Genomic DNA, 9,470 nt, shown 5'->3' with positions numbered 1-9,470 from the left:
CACCAATTCCCTGGTGGATCCAGACCCAGTCACCCCTGGGGTCTCACCAGAATAAAAAAACAAATCAGGTTCTTAAACAAGAAAGCCTTAATAAAGAGAGAAAATAGTAAAAATTAATCTATAATAAATTTAAGATGGAATAAGATACAGGTCTTTCAGCTATAGCACTGGAATACCCCCCCGCTAATATCTCAAGTACAAAATTAAAAATCCTTCAGCAAAATACAAATTTGAGAACTCCCTCCCGCCAAATACACAACTTGCAAATAAAGAAAACAACTCGCTGATCTACCCAGTACTTCTAATTCTGACACACAAGAACTGTATCAGGAGATTGGAGAGAAACCTGGTTGCACGTCTGTCCCTCTGAGCCCCCAGAGTGAACAACAACCAAAAACTAACGCACACACCAACTTCCCCCCCTCCAGATTTGAAAGTGTCCTGTCCCCTGATTGGTCCTCTGATCAGGTGACAGCCAGGCTACTGATCTTGTTAAGCCTTTACAGGCAAAAGAGACATGAAGTACTTTTGTTCTATTAACTCTTAACTATCTGTTTATGACAGCCTCTATTAAAAATGTTGAATGGGTTGCCTCAACTTTTGGGGGGATTCCTTTTCTAAAAAATGTATAAAATTTACAAGATATTTTTGAGGTCTCTGCTACGTATTTAAATGTTCAGAGTCTGATAGTTTCCACTATATCTGCTTTTCCATCTCTCTTAGGAAATTCAGCATATAAAAGTTTCTTCTATCTAGTGCATGATTTCCAAATAAAAGCAACAAATCCTGTACATGTCTCTGTGGTGTCTGTACATGTCTCTGTGGTGTCTTTCAAAGGAATCGCTCTAGGGTGGTATTATAATTACTGTGAAGTGCCATTACACTGGAGATCTTTGGTAGATCATTTCCCTGCAGCTCAACTGGGGTGGAGGGAAGAGATCCAGGACTGAGCTGGCAGGTTCACTGCAGTTCATCAGCTCATCATGCTAGGGACAAGCAGGGCTGACGAGAGGTGAGGGAAGCCGGTACAAATTACCGGGGACCGGCAGTCCGGAAGGGGGCCTGGGGCCCGGGCCCCTCATCTTGTCAGCCCTGTGTAGCCAGTCCGCCCTTGTTAGGGGGCCTGAAAATTTTTTCCACTGCGTCCCGAACCCGCTTTTGGCGGCCCTGGGGACAAGCAGCAATGTGTGTATGGGAATGATTTGAAAACACAGTGTACTAAGCAGGTGGGTTTGAACTGAACTTTAGCTGTTGATTTCCCCCTCTTTAATTGAATCAAACATCCCAGAACATCTGCTATTGCTAAAGGTTGGGTGTTTGCTTCTAGGAAAATCAGCCTGTGTTAAACTTTATTACAACTTCATATGGTTAAATTTGATGTCAAAATGAACCTTTTCCCCAACCAGATGCAGGTTCTGAAGGAAAGGGGTTCATATGATTTATCCTGATAAAAATAAATCACTGGAATTTTTCTTTTCCTTTTTCTAAAATCTGTGGTAAGAGCAACTGAGCCACCACCAAAGGCTGCCATGGCTGTTAGACTCTCCAAAAGGGAAACTGAAGAACTGAAGGCCATTGTTGAGAGAGGAAACCTCAGAGCAGCAGCTGCTGAACTTCAGAAGAAGCTGGAATCATTAGAAAACACCCCACTGGACATCGCCAACATGGGAGAGTCAGGTACAGGAAATCATCCTTCGTCAGTGCCATCCTGGGCCTGCATGATGATGATGAAGGTGCTGCTAAGACTAGAGTGAAACAAACAACGATGGAGCCAACGGCTTAGCCACACCCCAGACTCCCAAATGTAAAACTATGGGATCTGCCAGGAATTGGGACACCAAGGTTTAAGGCACACAAATACCTTAATTGGGTAAAATTCAACAATTACGACTTCTTCATCATCATCAGTGCTACACGCTTCACTTCCCCCCACACCACCCTGGCCTGTGCCATTCACGAGATGGGGAAGAGGTTTTACTACGTGCGCTCCAAAGTGGATGCTGACTTGAAGGGTGAAAAAAGAAAAAAGAATTTCAACAAGGAGAGAAGCCTGAAGGAGATCAGGGAGGACTGCGTAAAGAACCTGAGAGAAGCTGGTGAGGCCTCCCCACGGGTTTTCCTGCTCTCCAGCTGAGAACTGACTAGCTATGGTTTCCAGCTCTTGCAGGAGACCCTGGAGAATGAGCTAGATGATCAGAAGAGACACAGGTTCATCCTGGCCCTGCCCAACATCTCGGCAAAGATCCTGGAGAAGAAAAGGGCTGAACTGCAGGAGCGTATTTGGGAAGTGGCCCTAATATCATGTGCTATTGGTGCTCTTCCTCTTCCAGGCCTCTCTCTTATCTGTGATGTACCCATCTTGATTGTTCACATGAAACATTACTGCCTGGCCTTTGGCTTGGATGAAGAGTCTCTCACTAGACTGGCTGAGCAGGTTGACAAGCCTGTTGCAGAGCTGAAATCTGCTATCAAAAAGTCTCCACTGGCCTCAGCCATAACAAAAAAGTTTGTACTGTCTCTGCTTTCCAGATCTGCATGTGGAGCACTGATGGTGGTGGAATTTATTCTGAATTTTGTACCAGTCCTTGGCTCCCTAGCAGGGGGAGGGATTTCTTTTGTGACCACGCACTGCATGCTGCAGAGCTTTCTGGATGAGGCTGCAGAAGATGCTCAGAAAGTTCTGACCAAGGCTCTTGAACCCAAAGCTAAAAAATCCATATAACAGCACCAAGGCCGCCTGTGCAGGCCTATAGAAAACCAGACACACCTGGCCCATCCCTGTCAGAATCTCTAGACGTGGGCGAGCCCAGCAAAAACAAAACAACACCCTAAACTGACAAACAGCAGAGAGACCGACCAAATCAGATCAGGCAGGATTCTGGTGAATCAAAAGCTTGTCCCTTCCACTAATACTATATGTCAGGTTGGATGGTTTCTTTTCATGCAAAACTAACGGGAATGGAGCTAGTCTCTAAACCAGTCTATAAAACCAGGGGAAATGTTCTGAGAAGAAGACGATACCCCAGTATCTCTGCTTACCCTGGCGTCATGTGAAACAAAGTCTGTAAGAAACCCCTGTGAAGTCTGGTACAACTGCGTCTTCAGGGCTAGATCCATAAAAAGAATTTCAATAAAAACGGTCGTTTTAACCCCCCAAATCCAGCATGGAGCACCTGGGCATTCAGAAAACCACCGCTCAGCTGCCACCTGACCCTGTAGGTGCCTAAACTGCCTCGACAGCTACATTTACACTATTATAGCCCCAAGGTGCCTACATTTCTGCCAGTGAGCAGGGGCACGGCCACATCACATCAGGGAACCTGCCTCACACCGAAACCCCGGAAGGTTCCATTCCCTCATCTGTCTGGCCTGCAGGGCCTGATCCAGGAGTGTTCTCAGGACGCACCTAACCCCACACAAAATGGATGGAGGGGGAGGTGGTTGTCTGGACTCAGGACCTGCAGCAGAGCAAGTCTCTGTGTAACCTAATGAGCACGGTCAGCCTGTAGCAGGCTGCGTAAATGGCTACGCAGCATGACTAGCTGAAAGAGTCAACAGAGCAGCTCTTGAGTCCAGCAACAGCAGCACATCAGCAGCTGCTCAGCGCGTTCCCCCACGGGCAGCTGAGATAGCTCCTGCTCATTCCAAGCCTTGCTCCTGCCTTTTTCCAGTCTTGCTCCTGCCTTGGACCCAGCCTTGCCTCGAGCCAGGTAACCTGGTTCTGACCTTCAGCTCCAATTCCTGACTCCGGCTGTGACCCTGGGCTCTGGCACCTGCCCTCTGACTCCTGCCTTGAGCCTGGGCTCGGATTCCTGGCTACTGATGCCTGCTCCAACCACTGGGCCTGATCCTGCTCTAACTGCTGGGCCCGGCCACCCATGTCCCAGTCACTGACAGTGGCAGTGCCTCTCTAACAGTTTAGTGCTTCAAGCGCTTTCCTGGGGTGGGAAAATCCAAGCTGAAATCCTTTCTCACATGGGGGGAATTGAGGGTGTACTAGACGGCTTAAAATATTTTGATGAAATGAAGTTAAATTGAGAAGGAAAGTCAGGTAGAAGTTGGCAATGCTTTGGGCAAGATACTGTGAACATTATGCCAGGGTTTGCCAAGGGGTGATCCTGTTAGGGAAATAAAGGGTTTGCATTCGTATTGATTTTCTTAATTAGTGATAAAATTAAGAAGTAAGATAATATTTGCCACCAAGCATGCTCATATTACCACAAATACGTGAAATACCCCTGGGGTGGGAGAGCCAGGAAATAAAACGGGTTGAAACTGAAAAATGTCTGATAAGAACAGTTGGTCACAGAATTAAATAATCAGAAATGTAGCTGCTGGATCAATGAAGCACAGACCAAGCTCAGCCACACACAGAGATCCTGCCACAATTGTAAAACGAGACCAGGATGTCAGGTTTATCAAGCTGTCCCAGCCTGCCGGAGAACAACAGTTCAAGTGACTCCATGGTCCTGCAGAGTGGATTGTTCCAACATGTTTAAAGAGCATCAAAGAATGTGGCGAGACTTTGTATAAAACTCCATTGGAAATTAAACTGGACATTTCAGCAGCCAGCAAAGTGCTGAGGGCAAACTGCAGCTTGGCCAGCGTAGGATGCAGTGGTGATCAGAGTGCATTGCAAGAAGGGCCCTTGGAAAGCAATCAGTGAAAGGAGGTTACTGAGCAGAGCTGAGCAGCAGGTGTTCACTGGCTGTCCCGAGATGTCCGTACTCCTGGCTATGGCCTAACTTGTCCTACACAACCTGATGTGACACAAATGACATGTTCTCAATAGGCTGTTTCTAGCTAAATGCATACAAAATAAGCTGACCTAAAAATATCAATCAATACAGGTGGTGACTTTAAATCTTATTAAACTATGTAGAATCTGTTTGGCTCACACAAGATTGTGCTTAGGTTTATGTGGCCTCTGTGTCACAAGATGGTGCACCATTGCATAAGAAAATTTACTCGTGCCAGTCCACCAAGGTCCCCTTCCAATGGATCTGTTGCAGTTACCCTTTTAAGACCAATACTCACGCCAGTTATATTAGTTTAGAATCTGGTAAACTGATAAACACCCTAACTACCTAACAAGAACGCCTATATTTTTATGACAGGCTGCATGCAGTTCAAGAGGCTTTCACAGTAGTCCTTATGTTATGTCTGTATACACCTAGAACTCGACAGGCAGTGTGCAGCCATTAACTATGGGGGATGTACGCTGTTTTAGGAATTGCAACTTGTTCTATTTAACAGCTATTTTACAACAAACTTATCAAACAAGGCACAAACTATAACTCTGGAAAGAGAGAGCGAGAGAGAGAGTTGAAGGTGCTAACTGAGGGTCCTTAATGTCCAGGAGTGAGGATTCCCGAGTGGCCGACTCAGAATTCTTTTTTTTGGCTTTCAGGAAGTGAGGTGCTGAAGGAGACAGGCCATTTTATCCCCTTTCGCTGTGAGTTCAACTTGGTTCTTTCTCTGGGAGAAGCTGGCATAGACATCAAACGGTGACCCATGCTTGTGATGAAGGCTGGAAATGTCTAACCAAAATGAGACCTGTGTCTTTCTCGCCACCCAGCCACAGTATATCTTGTGATTCTTACATGGGGGCTTGAAAATTCCAGTCTCTTTTGTGCAAAACTCTTCGAGAAATAGCCTATGTAGAACAATTGTCTTATTTTCAGGGGTAGGCAACCTGTGGACAGCGTGCCGCCTTGGTGATTTTCAGTGGCACAACACTTCCTGGGTCCTGGCCACAGTCCAGCGGACTCTGCATTTTATTTAAAATACTTAAGAAGCTTCATTAAATTTTGAAAACCTTCTTTTACTTACATACAACAATAGTTTAGTTAGATATTATCCACTGATAGAAAGAGACCTTCTAAAATGTTAAGTGTATTACTGGCGATGCGAACCTTAAATTAGAGTGAGTAATGAAGACTCAGCACAGCACTTGAAAAAGGTTGCCAAGCCCTGGTCTATTAACAACATGTGTAAGCTTAAAATGATGGCAAACATGATGCTAAAACGCTAATGAAGTGGCCGTTAGTATATGGTGCTGAAGCAGGGCCCTGGCTGCATTGAAATGCTCTGGTGGGCCTGTAACAGCCCAGGAGCCATAGGTGGGCACTTCTGATGCCTGAGCCCGGAATTGTTTTGCATTTTGGAGTCAAGTACCACTGGAGAGTTTTACTTAATGGGCTTGAGTGCTTCCTTCTGCTTTTAAGGGCTTGGTCAATTCCAAACAAAGTCAAAGGCATAATTGTGAAATTAGGAATTTCCGCTGCCTTTGTCATGGTGTGTTATGTGATTCTTAAAACCTGGATGGTTGCGTTTTTCCTGTTTTTCCCGTTTCCCTCTCAGTCCAGATCATAAACCTTGCTACTGTGCATTCTTTTATATACTATGCTCGTGGCTGTTGCTTGATAAGGGTAAGCCAATAAAAGTGTGAAAATCCAAATCTGAGTCTTTTTCTTCATTAACGAGGTCAATATCCAAAAGACCCTTAGGGCAGGTGATTGGTAATGCAGCTGAGCAATTACTAACCAGAATTTTATTTGATACCTTCCTTTTTGTCGGGTTTTCTTCGCTATCCCAGACTTTTTCAGGTTCAGTGTCTGGACCACAAGAGAAGACAGGCAACCCAGGAAATCGAAACCTACTCTCCCTTTATGATTGCATGCACACCAGCGGAACAAAGACAGGGACCGTTCGTCCACAGATGGCGGACATAGTGCTAGTGGGCCAGAAGCTGGGCCCCTTTGTCCCCTTCTTCAATTTCAGGGCGAGCATATGTGTAAAGTAGATAAGAGACGGAGGTAGAATATGACCCACGAGATTAAGGCAGAGATAATGGACGCTTGCCAGAGAGAGGTTGAAAGCAGGCTGGCGTTAATTTAACCGCAACGCTGGTGGTGTTTGTGAGTTACCAATCTCTGCATGTGCCGTTGGTGATGCGGTTGGAGTTGTCGCACAAGGCAGCTATCCTATCTCTACTGTGAGAATTTTTTTATCTCAGGTCCCACTTCAAGTCATGAGCTGGTACACGGCTGGGTGTTATTGCGCCACATCAGGCCATTCCAATTGCCTGTTACTGGATGGTCATATCTCGCATGCGACACATCTACTGGAAGCCCCGCACTGTCAAACAGGAGGGGAACCCCTAGGCTGTCCAGACCTTATTTCCGCTCTCCTCTCTAGAGTGTCGCATCTGACGGTCTATTCATTCCTCTTATCATGTTCCAGGAAGTGAATAATGCACCATATAGATCATGCAAAGTCCGAAACCAAGTTCTTTATTGATGCATGCACACCAGCAACAAAGAACAAGACCGTTCTCCACAGAGAACCAGAACCAGCCCCTTTGCCCCTTTCTTCAATACAGCACAAATTTATATAAGCAAGTTTACATCACAGTTAAAGCATTTAATGGCCTGCGGTTAATTAAAGGCACCTGGTGAAGCATTTGATTACAAAATTCATGGCCTTGAGCAGTTCCTGGTGCACAAGCAGCTTCCTTATCAGTACTGAGAATTTTTTTATCAGCACTTCCCAAGCTTGAGTGTAAGGGGGGGTTCATCCACCCAGCTCCTGCTTACTGACTTCATTCACCCACCTTCTGAGCCCCCCGAGGCACCTGCTCAGCCTATCTTGTGGGCCTTCAGGCCCACTTTAAAGCATCTGATCTATCACTTCCTTACATGTTCCAGAAGGAAAACACACTCTGTGCATTACCTTGACTGGCCACCAGATGCCAGCACAATAGGGTGCTGATCCCAGCCCGGGGCCAAGGTATGTTACCTCATTAGTGATAATTAGTGATCAAGGGGCAGGGGGTGTATCCCACACGCTGAGGCTGAGAAGGGCAGAGTCTGCCAGGTATTCCTGCACCAGCTCTGCACTTACAGACCTGCCCTGTCTCCCTGAACAGACTCCCTCCCTCAGACAGCCCATGGGACAACCTGGGTTGAGCTGGGGTTTGTGCAAAGCCCCCCAGTGCTGACTGACCCCTGGGCTGAGCAAATGTGGTGACTGAGTTGCGGAGGCCCTGATGGGCTGCAGGAGCAGCTGAAAACAGAGCCAGACCCTCTCCCTTCCTGGCCAGAGCCCACTGGGGTGACACATCAGCGGTTCCCAGACCAAGCCACGGCTGGGCATCCTCCCTTCCCTGTATCTCCAGGGCCAACCACATCCACCCCTGGAACAACCCAGCCACCCCCTCAGCCCCTGCTAAACAGCCAAGCTTCCCTCCTCCTCCCTCCCGCGGGTGAAATCTCCTGCTCCACTCCTCCCCTCCCCCTCCCTGCCTTATCCAGACACGCGCTAGCTCAGCGCCAGGCCAATGGTCCTTGTACCCTGCCCCGGCTGCTGAGCCAGGCGTGCTGGTGATGGGGGCAGGCACAGCTGTGCTGTGAGCTACCTGTCCCCCTTCCTGGGTGAACGTCTCTCCCAGGGATGTTATTTCTGTCTCACAGAATTTACATTGATTCCTTTAGCTCTAGCCCTGTGGTTCTGGCTGCTTGGAGCCTCTGGTCAGGTTCTTCTGCTGCTGTTCTCCACATCCAAGTGCCACCTGTGTAACCTTACAACCCACTCTAGCAGAGGTGGGCAAACTACGGCCCACGGCACAGTCCTGCCCAGACGCTGAGCTCCCGGCCGGGGACACTTGCCCCCGGCCCCTCCCCCGCAGTGCCCCCTCTCCTGCAGCCATGCCGCCGTGCGGGCAGCGCTCTGGGCAGCGGGGTTGTGCGCTCCTGCAGGGCAGCACGGCAGCGTGTCTAGGTCTGACCAGGCAGTGCAGCTACCAGACATGCTGCTCTGAGCAGCATGGTTAGGGGGCGGGGGATCCCAGGGGGGCAATCAGAGGGTGGTTGGATAGGGCAGAGGTTCGAGGGGGGCGGTCAGGGGGCAGGTGGATGGGGCGGAGGTTTGAGGGGGTGGTCAGGGGATGAGGGGTTGTATAGGTGTGGGAGTCCTGGGGGCCCTGTCAGGGGGTGTGGATAGGGGTCGGGGCAGTCAGGGAGCAGGGGGGCTGGACAGGAGGTGGGGTCCCAGAGAGGGGGACAAGCAGCCAGAAAAGCTGTGGTGTGGTGAGAAAACGCAGCTGACAAAGGGCAGAAGTACTTGAGAGATGGAGATCAGGTGTTCTTGGCCCAGGTGGAGATGGCTGTGGGATGAAATTAGATTACTTCAGTAATTGACCAATTTTAGGTCCTGCTGAGAGAATTTTTCCTTGGTGAAATGTTTCCTCTCATACTGGAATCACTGTGGACAGACGGCAGCACTTTCCCTGCTCAGCTGTACGAAACCTGGTTTAACCCAAAGCGCTTTACAGCTGCAAGTGTAGCCAGACTCTGTGTCTCTAAACTCAGGCAGACTCATAAGAAGTTAATCATGTCCACATTGGGTCAGACCAATCGGTTACCTAGGGAGGTGGTGGAATCTCTTTCCTTAGAGGTTTTGAAGGCCCG

At 48.2% G+C, this 9,470-nt stretch overlaps 1 pseudogene; it reads left to right on the top strand.

The window, feature by feature from the left end:
• The first annotated feature begins 1,495 nt into the window (after nt 1–1,495).
• On the top strand, nt 1,496–3,122 carry LOC116833695 (interferon-inducible GTPase 5-like; annotated as a pseudogene).
• The last annotated feature ends 6,348 nt before the right edge of the window (nt 3,123–9,470 follow it).

Source organism: Chelonoidis abingdonii, chromosome 11 (assembly GCF_003597395.2).
Source record: "Chelonoidis abingdonii isolate Lonesome George chromosome 11, CheloAbing_2.0, whole genome shotgun sequence".
NCBI classification, from domain to species: domain Eukaryota; kingdom Metazoa; phylum Chordata; order Testudines; family Testudinidae; genus Chelonoidis; species Chelonoidis abingdonii.
The sequence above is the reverse complement of the archived record's forward strand: the minus strand, read 5'-3'. Positions and strand labels throughout refer to the sequence as shown.